This window comes from Vigna unguiculata, chromosome 2, assembly GCF_037176805.1.
Source record: "Vigna unguiculata cultivar grain cowpea cultivar isolate G323 ecotype 2 chromosome 2, ASM3717680v1, whole genome shotgun sequence".
NCBI classification, from domain to species: Eukaryota; Viridiplantae; Streptophyta; class Magnoliopsida; order Fabales; family Fabaceae; genus Vigna; species Vigna unguiculata.
This window is the reverse complement of record NC_140793.1, coordinates 2,992,269-3,006,283: the sequence shown is the minus strand read 5'-3', so window position 1 is coordinate 3,006,283 and position 14,015 is coordinate 2,992,269. Positions and strand designations below refer to the sequence as shown.

Genomic DNA, 14,015 nt, shown 5'->3' with positions numbered 1-14,015 from the left:
TTATCATAACCCACTACAAAAAAAAAAAGATATAAAAGTAATGAATCTTTCTCTTTCACTCGAAAACCTAAGTTCAGAGTGCCAATCAATTTCGCTCCGCGATTAAGCCATGTCGTAGCCTTCGTTGCAGTGATCTTCATTGCGCCAGCTCCGTCGCGCCGTCTCTGTTGCGCTAGCTCCGTGATTCAACTTCGTTACGCCCTCTCCGTCACTCTGGCCCTCCATCACATGTGGTTGTGATCCAGTGGCTTCTGTAGAGTCAAGGTACATCTAGTGACTACAAGCAAATTGTTTGTGTTTGTGTTTATGTTTGGTACATATGTTGAGTGTTGATAAGACGTGTTGGAATGGCATTCCCTAATAAGAGGAAAATTTCATTTCAATTTTTGTTTTCTACCTACACAGGAAGTGTAGAAGTTAAAGGGTAAATTTATAACATTTCATATTCTTAATTAATCATTAAATAGACGTCCCTAATATAAAATGTTAGACTTTATGTAGTAGTTGGCGCACTAAATGTGGAGGAAAAGGTTATTTAATGGCGATGTGGGACAGTATTCTCTGCATGTTTATATATAAAACTTTCATAGGTGTTCCACTCGGAAAGGTAGCAGTGATGCAGTTATGTAGTGACAATAGTCATTGTCATGTTCTTTATCTAATTCATTCTGGAACCCCTCGAAATTTAGGGCTTTTGCTTGAAGATCCCTTAGTTCTGAAGGTTGCTATTTCTGTTAAACTGGATTTTTGTTCATGTTTTTTGTTTTGTGTACGTCAACTAATCAATTATTGTAAGTATTAATACAAAGTTGGATGGTGACGCTATGAAGGTTTTAAAGATTATAAAATATCTGTGAAAGGTGTGATGGATCTTTCTTTCCATGCTAATCAGAAGCTTGGTGGTGATCACTGATGGGAAAACAACAACAAACAATATACCAGAGAATGCAGTGGATATAATTTCCCCTAACTTGCAAGAATCTATGAGGAGCAATAATCAAAGAGCAACAATAATAAATCACCAAAAGCACAAATAAAAGCACCAAGATTTTTAACGTGGAAAACCCTCAAATCAAGGGTAAAAACCACGAGTCGTCCAGACCAAAGAAATAGCTCCACTATGATCAACAAGAGTACAAAAGAGTCTCAATCAATAACACAAATTAGTGCCGACACCCAACCAAATAACAAAGCAACAAAGCTTTCAAATAGAGAAGAACAAGAGGGGAAAACCTCTACAAATCACTGCTGCAGTGTGAAATTAATATCTCCCAACTCATACCTCGTATCAAAGATCCGACCGGTCAGAATGAAGAGCAATGAGTTCCGAACCTGCTGTAAAAATTTCAGCCCGATCCAACAGTGAACGAATCCGCAGCGCCGAATTTACTGCGACAGCTCTATGAAAAACGTGAACAGAATTTTCCCTCTACCTCTCCCTCTATGTGTTAGGGCTTTCAGTGTATTCTCACTCAATTGTTCTGCCTCTTTCTTTATTTTATAGCCTCCTCTCCACTAGGTTAAGTGAGACATGGGTTTCTCAAATTTTGGGCCTTTTCTCCACATAGGAAGGGAGCCCAATACCCAACAAATCTCCCCCTCACAACTATGTGGAGATAACCGGCGATCTCACAACAAACTTCAAACTTTCCTCTTGGCAATGCTTTAGTCATCATATTAGCACCATTATCATCTGTATCAACCTTTTCCAACTCCAACAACTTAGCATCCAAAGCATCACGTATCCAATGATACCTCACGTCAATATGTTTGGATCTAGAATGAAAAGTTGGATTCTTACCAAGATGGATAGCACTTTGGCTATCAACGAACAATGAATAGTTATCTTGCCTAAAACCAAGCTCCTGCAAGAATTTCTTCAACCATAACACCTCCTTGCATGCTTCAGTAATAGCAATGAACTCTGCCTCTGTAGTAGACAACGCTACACACCTCTGTAGTCTTGATTGCCAAGCCACAGCTCCCCCTGCAAACTTTATCAAATAGCCCGAAGTGGACTTTCTGGAATCAATATCCCCAGCCATATCTGAGTCTGAGTAACCCATCAAAGTAGGTTTATCACCTCCAAAAAAAAGCTTCATATCAACTGTACCATGAAGATACCTCAAAATCCATTTCACAGCATTCCAATGCTCTCTACCTGGGTTTGACAAAAATCGACTAACTGTACCAACAACATGTGCAATATCTGGTCTTGTACACACCATCGCATACATCAAACTGCCCACCGCAGATGCATAAGGAACTCTACTCATATTGGTCTTCTCAACTTCATTTGAAGGACTCTGTTTAACACTCAGTTTAAAATGAGTAGCAAGAGGAGTACTCACAGCTTTAGCATTTTCCATCTGGAATCTCTGCAACACCTTCCTAATGTATTGCTCTTGTGATAGATAAATCTTCCTTTCTCTCCTATCACGTGAGATATGTATGCCAAGAATCCTTTTAGCAGCTCCCAAGTCTTTCATGGCAAAAGACTCGCCAAGTGTCTTCTTTAACCTGTCAATTCTGGAAATATCTTTCCCAACAATAAGCATGTCATCAACATATAATAACAGGATAATAAAGTCATCATTAGAAAAACTTTTAACAAAGACACAATGATCAGAAGTAGTCTTCTTGTAACCCTGCTCACACATAAAAGACTCAAACTTCTTATACCACTGCCTTGGATCCTGCTTCAAACCGTATAGACTTTTCCTTAGCCTACACACATAATCTTCCTTGCCTTCAACAAGAAAACCATCAGGTTGCTTCATGTATATCTCTTCTTCCAAATTACCATGAAGGAAAGTTGTCTTCACATCCATCTACTCAACCTCCAAATCAAGAGTAGCAGCTAAACTTAGCACAGTTCTGATGGATGACATTTTCACCACAGGTGAGAAAATCTCATTGAAATCAACACCCTTTTTCTGTCTGAAACCTTTCACCACTAATCTGGCCTTGTACCTTGGAAGCGTAGAATTTGAATCTTGTTTCACCCTGAAAATCCACCTAGTTTCCAATGCCCTTTTGCCCTTAGGCAATTTCACCAAGTCGTAAGTGTGATTATCATGCAAAGATTTCATCTCATCTTGCATTGCATCCAGCCACTGTTTCTTCTCTTCACCATCCAAAGCCTCTTCAAAACACTCAGGTTCTACACCGTCAGTCAAGGTTATGTACTCATCACAAGAATACCTTATAGAAGGTTGTTTCTGTCTATTAGACCTCCTAAGTTGGACTTGAGGTGATTCAGGTATATCACCAAGATCATCATAATCATGTTCCTCTTGAGCATCGTCAATTGGAACCTCTACTCCACTTCCAACCTGTTGATCATCAACATCACCATGTTGCTCATTGTCTTGAGCTTCCGTTTCAACATTTTCCAAATTGTGAGCGGGCAACCTCATTGGATTACCATCAGTGAGATTACTATCTTTCTCGGGTGTGGTCTTCTCCACCTTATCAATGTCTTCAATGGTCTGGTCTTCCATGAATTGTACATCACGGCTTCTAACAAGCTTCTTCTCAATAGGATCATAAAACCTGTAGCCAAATTCATCCTCACCATAGCCAATAAAGATACATTGCCTTGTCTTTTTATCTAACTTGGATCTTTCATCCTTAGGAACATGAACAAATGCCCTGCAACCAAAGACACGCAAATGAACATAGCTAACATTCTTACCAAACCAAATTTTGTCTGGCACCTCAGTATTCAAAGCAACTGCGGGACTGAGATTAATAACATGCACAGCTGCAAGCAATGCCTCTCCCCAAAAGTGCTTAGGCAACTTTGCTTCTAAAAGCATACATGTAACCCTTTCAACCAAGGTCTTGTTCATCCTCTCCGCTAGACCATTCAACTGAGGAGTTTTAGGAGGAGTCTTCTCGTGTCTAATACCATGGTGCCTGCAATAAACATCAAAAGGTCCACGGTACTCACCACCATTATCACTACGGATTCATTTCAGCTTCTTGCCTGATTGCCTCTCAACCATAGCATGAAATTCATTGAACTTTTCAAGTACTTGACCTTTCCGCTGAAGAGCATAGACCCATAGCTTCCTGGAACAATCATCAATAAAAGTAACAAAGTAAAGTGCACCACTAAATGACTTTACCTTTAATGGGCCGCAAACATCAGAATGCACCAATTCAAGCAATTCTGACTTCCTTGAGGGAGGATGCTTCTTAAAAGATACTCTGGTTTGTTTACCAGCCATGCAATGAGAACATTTCTCCAATTCTGCATTTCTCAATCCCATAAGCACATCCTTTTTAGCTAAGCAGTTAAGCCCTTTCTCACTTATATGACCAAGCCTCCGGTGCCACAAAGATGCCTCCATATACATAGCATTCACACTGTCTTTAGCAACCAAAGCTTTAGTCCAGTACAATTTAGATTGTTTCTCCCCTCTGGCCATAACCAAGTTACCTTTAGTGAGCTTCCATTTACTAGAACCAAAGTGATTGTCATAACCACAATCATCAAGCAACTGCACAGAGATTAAATTAAAACGAACATCTGGAGCATGTTTGACTCCTTTAAGCAACAACTGCACTCCCATGTTGGTTTGCAGGCAAACATCACCAACACCAATCACTTTAGACTCACCATCATTACCCATCTTCAACACTCCAAAATCACCAGAAGTGTAAGATGTGAAGAACTCCTTCCTAGGTGTAACATGCAGTGCAGCACCACTATCAATAATCCACATGCTCTCATCAGATACAAGATTAACGGACTTAAAGTCACGAAGAAGAACAAGATCACCATCTGTAGCAGTAGTGACACGATCATCATCATCATGATCATTCTCTCTCTGTTTGCCCTTCTTGTCTTTGTTCTCCTTTTTCCACTTAAAACAATATTTCTGAATGTGCCCAGTTTTATGACAAAAATGGCACTCTAAATTCTTGTATCTTGACTTGGACTTGCTCCTACTCTTCTCTCTACCACCTTTATGTTCCTTTTTCTAACTTCTCCCCCTAGCTTCTGTAACAAGCATCTCAGACTGAGATGAAGAACCATGTGCCTTCCTTCTCATCTCTTCATTAAGAGCACCGCTTTTTGCCATCTGAAAAGAAACAACACCATTCGAGGCAGAGTTCGTAATTGAAACCCGAAATACCTCCCAAGACTCTGGTAGAGTATTAAGCAACCATAATCCCATAACTTCGTCATCAAACTTTATGCCCATTCCTAACAATTGATCTAGGAGCCCTTGAAACTCATTTAAGTGATCAGAAATAGAAGAATTCTCCCTGTACCTCAAATTCATCAAGCAATTTAACAAATACAATTTATTATTGCCCGACTTAGAAGCATACAAAGACTCAATCTTCTCCCACAAAGCTCTGGCATGTGTCTCATTAGCAATATGATTATAAACATTATCTTTAACATATTGCCGAATAAAACAACATACCTGTTGGTGCTCAAAGTCCCATTCTTCTTCAGACATAGAATTTGGCTTTTGTGTAGTAAAGACCGGAAGATGCAATTTCTTGACAAATAATAAATCTTTCATCTTGCCCTTCCACAAATGATAATTTGTACCATTCAAAGCAACCATCTTTGCATTTGCCTCCATCATTCAAGCAAGTAAATATAGCCCAACCAAGAGCTCTGATGCCACTCTGATGGGGAAAACAACAACAAACAATATACCAGAGAATGCAGCGGATATAATTTCCCCTAACTTGCAAGAATCTATGAGGAGCAATAATCAAAGAGCAACAATAATAAATCACCAAAAGCACAAATAAAGGCACCAAGATTTTTAACGTGGAAAACCCTCAAATCAAGGGTAAAAACCACGAGTCGTCCAGACCAAAGAAATAGCTCCACTATGATCAACAAGAGTACAAAAGAGTCTCAATCAATAACACAAATTAGTGCCAACACCCAACCAAATAACAAAGCAACAAAACTTTCAAATAGAGAAGAACAAGAGGGGAAAACCTCTACAAATCACTGCTGCGGTGCGAAATTAATATCTCCCAACGGTGATCCGACCGGTCAGAATGAAGAGCAATGAGTTCCGAACCTGCTGTAAAAATTTCAGCCTGATCCAACGGTGAACGAATCCGCAGCGCCGAATTTACTGCGACAGCTCTATGAAAAACGTGAACAGAATTTTCCCTCTACCTCTCCCTCTATGTGTTAGGGCTTTCAGTGTATTCTCACTCTATTGTTCTGCCTCTCTCTTTATTTTATAGCCTCCTATCCACTAGGTTAAGTGAGACATGGGCTTCTCAAATTTTGAGCCTTTTCTGCACATAGGAAGGGAGTCCAATACCCAACAATCACAAGTGGGGTCTTTCATCTTTGACCGAAAAACTTTTATCGAAACAGGTATGTTTCCAATCCAATTTTCTTAAATTAATATCATTACATGTCTAATTACAAACAGTATTTGTATTTTTTTTTTTTTTGCTACAAACAGTTTTAATTACTATAAGCAGTTAATTGCAAGATAAAATACTGAATATTGATAAAATGTTTCGCATTTAACAGAAGCTAAGAAAGGTTTATCCTTGATAAAATGTTAACTAACTTTGAAGGTCCCCATTGGTGACTGAATGTGAACCTCATGCATTCTTTTCTATAACACGTGCCCTCGATTTCAGATTACCAGGGGCCTTTAATAATTATAATAATAATCAAGGATGTGTTTGGCAGAAGGAGAAATTTTATTTCATTTTTTTCTTTGATAAACTAATGGCAAAATGGCATTGAGCGTGACGTTTTTGTGAATAAATAATTAAGAAAAAGTATGTGGTGAAAGAGATTAATTACACTACATAGGCAGATTTTGAATATTATAATAAATAAAGGTCTGATTGATAAAAAATCCTGATGGATTGTCACTGATAGCAACTACAAGATCAGAGACTTGTTTTTTGATGTTCTCTGAGATGGATTGCCTAGAAAGTTTTTAACCTGAAAGTTTTGTTATGCCTAAAGATTCCTCTCTTGTTGAGAGAGAAATGAGTAGATGTAGAGAGAGTAAAGATGAAAATATTGCAAACATTGTTCAGGGAGGCATTTTCTATAAGAAATAACCACCAATCAAGTTGCCTAAGCATTGCTTCATCTAGTGCTGTCACATCATCAACATCTTCTGATCAGTTGCAACAAAAGTACACTAATTTAGAATCCCAAATTTAAACCACCTTGGGTGCACTAAAAGTCTACATGATAATGAAGGAAGGAAAGATCCCTGAAGAATTAACTGTCTTCTTTGATCCTCAACCACAAGTAAGTTATGTCCAGCCTTTGGAAACTAATTATCTTGGTACTTATTTGTGATGTGATTTTTGATACAAGAACTATACTGTATCAGTGTGAGTTAATCATCGATACCAAATAATCATGACTTTTATGCAGGTCAATGATCTAGTAATAAACTATTTTAGTATATGCATGTTGATTTCATGATTTGAGGTTGACTTCCTTCTTGTAGCTAATATTTATCATTTATAATTTCAGCAAACCAGTGATGCAAATGAGCCTGAGTCTTCTATAGGTACAAGAGGATCATCTGGTGGTAGCAACATTTAGGGTGTTGATGATATTTTTTAGGATGAAACTATTTTAGTGTATTATGAACTTTGAGTAAGTATGGATTAAGTTGTAATTGTTTCAATTTAAATTGCTTTTATGTTAATATGTTGATTTTCAGAATCAAAAGTTCTAATGATATATATTTGAGCACTTTGGTTGAAGTATTTGATTGAAGTTTACAAAAAATATTGTTGATGTAAAAATATAAGTACCTTAAATGATGACATACATTGTCAAATATAGTAGGAAATTCTAATTACAAACAAAATATTATTTTTTTTATGAGATTTGAATAACGCAAGAAAAATACAGTAATAAATCCACAAATTAAATAATATAAACGAAACAGGTTAAAACTTTTACAGTATAATCCTCAAATTGAGGAGGGTATTAACTCCCACAAAAAAATGAGAAATAGGAATTTTGGAATCAAATAGGTTTATAGAAATAAAGGAGGTTTTAAACCTCCACAAAACAATAGTCATGAATAGGAGAGGTTATAACCCTCCATTAAAAAACTTCCACAATATAAACTTGGTACTAGGGATTGTAGAAAACCTCCACAAATAACTTGTGGGGAACCTATATGTGGAGGTTTGAAAAACCCCTACAAATTATTTTGTGGAGGGTAAAACCCCCCCGCTAAACGAAATTAAAACCTCCGCAGTTTAGCTTTTTTTTTTTTTGTAATGACCTTTATGCAATTATGTTAAAATGATGTATGAGAATTAAAAAATGTTATGTCTAACATTTGAATATTTTTATTATTTTTTAATATTTTTATTTATTGTATATTTTCCTTTCACATAAAAAACATAAGAATGTTTAATACTCTCAATTTAAATGTTTAATAACATAAACCTTTCATTTACTATGTAATATAAAAAAATATTTAGTTATTATTATTAATTTTTGTTTTATTTAAAGAACTTTTGTTTCGCTAAAACAATTTTCGTTATTTCTCAACCATTAAGTATGTATGTTGATATTTGAAAAGTTTTCTTAGATCTCTAAGGTATTTTTCATTTTATTATACCCTTAATTATACATTTGTTTTCCTTTGTGCAATTTCTTTCAATAGTCTCTCAAATTGTTTTTAAAACACACAATTGTTAATTTTTTAATATTTTTATTTGTTGTTTATTTTCATCATGTACAATATTATTTCGATATATTTTATCTAATTACTTTTTATTTTCTAACTCATTATCAATCATACTGTAAATTTTCACTATAATTGTAATTTTTCACTATAACTGTAATTTTTTCTTTGTACGATTTCTTTCAATAGTCTCTCAAATTGTTTTTAAAACACACAATTGTTAATTTTTTAATATTTTTATTTGTTGTTTATTTTCATCATGTACAATATTATTTCGATATATTTTATCTAATTATTTTTTATTTTCTAACTCATTATCAATCATACTGTAATTTTTTACTATAATTGTATAAATAAATTTTATTTACTACAATATAAAAATTTAATGTAATTGTCATGAATATTTTTTTTCACCATCCAACATACATTGAAATTCAAAAGATGGAAGATCTATGTCAAAATTTTATTATTATGTTTATTATTTGTTTTTTGCATCATTTTGATCAAGTGATATATTATAACTTTTATTAGTGTATAAAAAAAGATTTATTAGAATTTTAAAAATTGAAGTAAACAAACATTTAAAATATAATTTAATTTGAATATTTGTTTTCCTTTTATATTTTTAAATTTTATCAACTAGATTTCATTAATGTTTGCAGTTTGCAAATTTAATAAATGTTTTGGTTCTCATGAAATTTTATTTGGTATTCTAATATAAAATGTAAACAATTATAATTTATTTCAAAATACTTGATATCGAAGAAATAGTCATCCTCTAATATTGAATATTTAATAATATTATGTTTCATTTACCGTAATTTTTTATTATTTTATAAAAATTAATTAAAATTAATATTTGAGTAAACGAGTATGGGTATGGGTATGAGATTATACCCGTTACCCGGTGGGGATGGAGATGGGACAAAATTTTGATACCCGTTGGGTTTGAGGATGGGGATGAGGATAGATTTTTTCTATGGGGATGGGTATGGGATAGCGAAACCCGTCCCCACCCCGCCCCGTTGCCATCCCTAGTCATATGTCATACATATTTCAGATTACCCAAATATAGCCCTTATAGGAACCAAATATTGCAGATTAAGTCTATGACCAAACAACAAGTCTAAAGGTTAAGACCTCTTATCACTCTCATCACTAAGGGTGGGCATGGATTGGATATTTAGATATCCGCTCCAAATCCAATTTGAATCTAAATATATGGTTCAGATTTTGATCCATATCCACTTTTTTGTTGAAAAAACAATTTGGATATTTTAAAATCTATATCCAAATATTAGGATCAAGTTAGATATCCTTATCTAAATATTTAGATCAATTAAGAATCTAGATTTATTTCTAAATCCATTTTTAATGAAACTTAACTTTTTATAAATTTAATTTTAATTTTTAATTTTAAATTTTAATTTTAAATTTATATTTTAAAAATAAAATAATTATTTCATCCAATACATAAATATTTTTTAAAAAAGTAAAATAATATATAAAATAATAAAAATATAAAAATATTATAAATTTAATATATTAAAGATTAAAAATAATATATTATTTAAATTCTTAGCATTAAAAAAATTAAAATCATATAATTGTCCATATAAAATCATTTAACCTTTTGGTAATGAAAATGATTATAAAGTCATTACATCCTCATACGATATCACTAACATTAAAAAATAACAAATCCAAAACACTATAGAGTTCATGGCAATTTTAACAGTCTCTTCAAATAGAATGCAGCAACACCCATTCGATTACAAAGTTCAAAATCTCTTCCATGGCTCATTAACTCAAACTCATTATCAATATCTCACAACCATCTATATATGAAGCAACTGGAATTGGCATCAATCCACTTGACTTATGATTTATCTGAAACATGAACGAATTAATAAAGAAATTTAAATAATCTATTCCAATGATAGATATAATAACAAATTCATATGTCAAGGTAATAACAACATAAGTTAATGCATCACTCAATCATTTTATCTCTACCCACCAATTCTAATAAAACTAACACATTTTTTGTGACTTATAAATGTTGTTCCATCAAAGTGTCATGTTAGAATAGAACTTAAGGTTTTAAGAAAACCACTAAACAATAGAATACAAGAAAGAGAAGTTATTCACATGAAAAGGGAAGTCCATTCATTACTTACTAATTGCAAGAGGCATGGGGCGTGAGCTTTAACTCAAAGAAATTATATTATGGTCATCATCTTATTGAGAAACCAACTCTTTAAGAAAAAAAAATATCATTAGTTAATACATATTTATTTATAATATTATTATATAATTTAAACATCAACATACCTTGGTCAACAGATTGAAGCTCTTCAAAATCATAGTCTAACAATGATGGTGAATGTGTGTCTTTCAACCAATCCTGTGTACAAATAAGTGCCTCCACCTTTTGTTGTGATAAAGAACTTCGATATGGATCAAGCACTCTTCCTCCCGTGCTAAATGCAGACTCAGATGCTACCATAGAAACAGGCATAGCTAATAGCTCTCGTGCTATGTTTGACAAGATTGAAAATCTACATGAATTCATTTTTCACCAATGAAGAATGTTCAAAGTTGTTTCACCAAGATCTTCCTCTAAATACTTTTGAAGTTCAGATTTGTTTAAAGAGGTTAATCTTGTTGTTTGCAAAAACTTATTCTGACCATATGGATCATGCTTGTAATTGGGTACTTCAACATGTGTTTGTTGTGTGTCATTTTCAGCTCCCCCGTTTTGACTTTTATATTCATCAAACAACAACTTTAAGGAAGTATCGAGCCGTGACTTTAACACCCATCCATCATTTGTCTTTTCAGGATAAAAAAGTTTATTAATTGCCCAATTCATATAACTCATCTTGTATCTAGGATCTAAGATAACAACAATTAACAACAATATATTGAACTTGTTAGGTTCACCCCAATATTTCTCATATTTTTTTCTCATTTTTTTAGCCATCTCATATATAGCACTGCTTGTAGCATTGGACTTTAGGAGATGATTGATCTCATTCCAAATTCCTACCACTTCTAACATGTAGATATTACTAGTAACATAAGAGTTACCTGAGATGCGGAAAGTAGCTTCATAAAAAATGCTCAAGAAAGGTAGAATAGACTCAACATACTCCCAATCTTCATAAGAAGGCAATCCAATCCCTTTTCCTAACTCATTAGCATATTTTGTATCATAAAACTCAAGCTCAACAAATGCCATTTTATGCTTGAAAGAAGCATCTAACATCAAATATGTTGAATTCTACCTTGTTTCAACATCCAAGCAAATATGACCTTTATATTCAATCTTTTGTCTTTCAACACACTCTTTGAATTTCATAAATCTAGAAGGAGATGATCTAATATATTTCACTGCAGCACGAATTCTTAAAACAGAGTTATCAATCTCTTTTAGACCACTACTCACAATTAAGTTCAAAATATGTGCACAACAACGCATATGAGTATAGTCACCTTTCAAAACCGAGTTATTCCAAGACAATAGTCTTTTCTTCAAGTGTTGAACTCCCGTGTCATTTGATGTAGCATTATCTACTATCAAGGTCAAAACACGACTCAACCCCCATTCATGCAAGCATGACTCAAAAAATTTAGCCATGGCCTCTCTAGTATGACTTATTACTTGACGGAAATTCAAAATCCTTTTATGCAAATTCCAATCATTGTCGATGAAATGGGCTGTTAAACACATATAACTTTGATTTTGAGGTGAAGTCCATGCATCAGTAGTGAGACAAACTCTTTGACAATGTTGAGAAAGAAAATCCTTCAAATATATCTTTTTTGCATTCCATAATGTCACAATATTCTTTGATATGGTATAACGTGATGGGATCTTAAATCTTGGTTGCAAAGCATTTGAATACCTCCTAAAAGCAAAATGCTCTACAAATCGAAAGGGGAGTTCAGCTTCCACAAACATTTTTACCAGTTCTTCTTGACAAAGTTCTTGGTCAAATCTACCATAAGAAGGAGAGTTAATATTTCCATCAATTGTTGAAGATGAACCTACTTTTTGTCTCTTGTTTACATCTTTATTGGGGTTATTTGGACATCTTAACACATGATTACGCATTGCAGTTGTTCCTTTCTCATATCGAATAAGGATATCACAATACTTGCATTGAGCCCATTTATCCGATTTTGGTTCTAGTTGAATGAAATGATTCCAAGCTTCTGATCGATTTTTCCGTCCCTCATAAGAAGGGGGTCCCATATTTGCAGAGCCACTAACAATTGATGGAGTAGAAAGTGCATGTTCAATTGGTTTTGAGATAGAACAATCATCTTCATCCATAGTTACCACTGTATCTGATAAGAAAAGATAATCAAGTTACTATCAATAGTTTGAAAGTCTCCTGTCCTACAAAAAAATAAAAGCGTCACTACAAAAAATTAAAGTAAATATGGCAGTTTTAATATGGCGGTTTTAATATGGCGGTTATGGAAAACTGCCATAATTTGCTTCATAATACGACAGTTCCATAACTGCCACATTTTGTATGCAAAATATGGCATTTTAAAACGCCATTATACTCCCATTACACATTATGCGTCTTTTCCAGTGGCGCCATATTTCCCTCAATAATACTCCTTTTAATTTACTTCTCATTTAATTATATCTTTTTATTACACAGTAAATTGAATTTTAATGAGAAAAAACAAAACAAAAACTAGTTGGACAAACCTTACAAAATCCTGTTAGTCAACCCCAACCTTTGAGGGTTTCGTTTCTTCCCCCCCTGCAACTTCCACACTCCTCACTGTTTCCACATTCCTCGCCGTAGGAGATCACCATGTTGCCACTCCATAAAACTTCGTCGCAACTTCGCACTCGGATTGCTACCCAACAACCCTTCAGTACTCCACCACACCGTTCTTACTATCGATTTCCTTGCCGGAGATCTCGTAACTCATCGCTGCAAATGGAGATTTCCAAGTCGCCGAAGATCGTGACTTCCTTCGCCACACAGACTGGGAACCAGCAAAGCGTTTTTTTCCAGCTCCGACATCTCTAGCAACTTCGATGACAGTGTCGAACAGGGTTTTCGTCGCGAGCCATTTCTCCCTCATATTCATCGCATCGTGTATTCCTCCATTGCCCAAACCCTTAACCAATCAGGCACACTAGCAATCATAAAAGAAACTTAAGAAAAATAGAAATACTAAAACAATGCTTTGTATTTACGGACCAACTAGAATTTATTTTCAATGAACTTAAACTTAAGAAACTAGATTTGGTACATTGAAAAAAAAAGTTTTCATTATTATTTAATCCCATCT

At 34.3% G+C, this 14,015-nt stretch overlaps 1 pseudogene; it reads right to left on the bottom strand.

Moving 5' to 3' along the window:
* Positions 1–10,566: 10,566 nt before the first annotated feature.
* Positions 10,567–13,811, bottom strand: LOC146888203 (zinc finger BED domain-containing protein RICESLEEPER 2-like; annotated as a pseudogene).
* Positions 13,812–14,015: the final 204 nt, after the last annotated feature.